Source organism: Trichosurus vulpecula, chromosome 9 (assembly GCF_011100635.1).
Source record: "Trichosurus vulpecula isolate mTriVul1 chromosome 9, mTriVul1.pri, whole genome shotgun sequence".
Lineage (NCBI taxonomy): Eukaryota > Metazoa > Chordata > Mammalia > Diprotodontia > Phalangeridae > Trichosurus > Trichosurus vulpecula.
The window spans coordinates 137,520,565-137,521,976 of NC_050581.1; positions in this window are offsets into that span (position 1 = coordinate 137,520,565).

Consider the following 1,412-nt stretch of genomic DNA (forward strand, 5'->3'; position numbering starts at 1 on the left):
CTAAGAATGGGTACAGCACTGGACACAGTTAGGAAAAGTTGAGTACAAATCTGGCATCAACCACTAGCTACATGACCCTGGGCAACCCATTTATGCTTCGGTTTCCTCATATTTAAAATGGAGATTATAGTAATAGCACATACCTCACTGGTTCTTGTAAGGAAAATAAAGAGATAATATTTCTAAAGAATGGGAAGTCAACCAGGATGGGAAGGGCTTTCAGTTCATTCCATATGAAAATTGCTTGAAGGAATTTGGAATGTTTAGCCTGGAAAAGAAAAGATATTGGTGGATGAGGAGGAAATCGGAGCATTCTTCAAGTATTTAAAGAGTTGCATAGTATTTAGATGAGAAGAGGAAAGGGGTAGGTGTGGAAGATTATAGGGCAGGATTGATGTCAGAATCAATGTTACAAAGAACAAGTGATCTTGCAAATCTGAACTAGCTGTAGAGAGGATAAACTATGTGATATGGAAATCATAGGGCAGGTAGAAAACAAGATCCAAAGTAAAAGATCAAAAATAATGACATCCAAAGCCATGAAGGTAAAGGACTAACACAAGAGAGAGGCAGAAATATGCAGTCAGACATAAGTTGAAATTCATACCTGAGGACATTTTGGCCTCAGTCATAACTTTGACATTAATATGGCTTAAATAACAGTCAGTACCTGCCTGGGTCCATTTTAAAGGCAAGCAATGACAGAGAAAATGAAAATATTTGGCTAAAATGAGACATATGAGCATGATGAGTATAAGCAATCTATAAAGGGATAAGCGTATTGTAAAAGCAAACAAAGTGAAGTAACCAAAACATAGATCCTGTGGCTGAGTAAACCAGGTAGCATAAGACAATAGGGTCATTATTTTGAAATAGGTTTAGGTAACAGAAATGTGATTTCCTTGGAATAGAGAATTCCAGATGCAGAAACTCCGACTACTAAAGCTGGGTGGCTCCTCTATGTCACTTATTAGAGAGTTCCTTAAATTACTGAGAAGTTAAAATCTCTTGCCCAGTGTCACATAGCTAGTAGATATCTGAAGCAAGACTTGAACTCAGATCTTCCTGGCTTCTGAACCATCTCTATCCAGTATACCATGTTTCCTCTCAGTGCTCAAAAGTAAGCAATATTATTTTCAAATAAAACTATGTTCATTTGGAAATGTATGGAAATATATGCAATATATGGTTAGGGTAAAGGAGAGGCAGAACAAAAAGAAATCAAAAAAAAAATATCAAATGTGTGTATGTGCGGGGAGGGGGAGAGAATGGAGAGAGTCCTGTAATCCCCAGATATGATGCTGCTTGACCCAAGAAAGTAGAGTAATCATGAGTAAAACTTTCAAGTAGCCAATAATGTTGTTCAATATTAGAGAAATATTTCTAAGATTAAATGAGGTCATAGTTTTTAA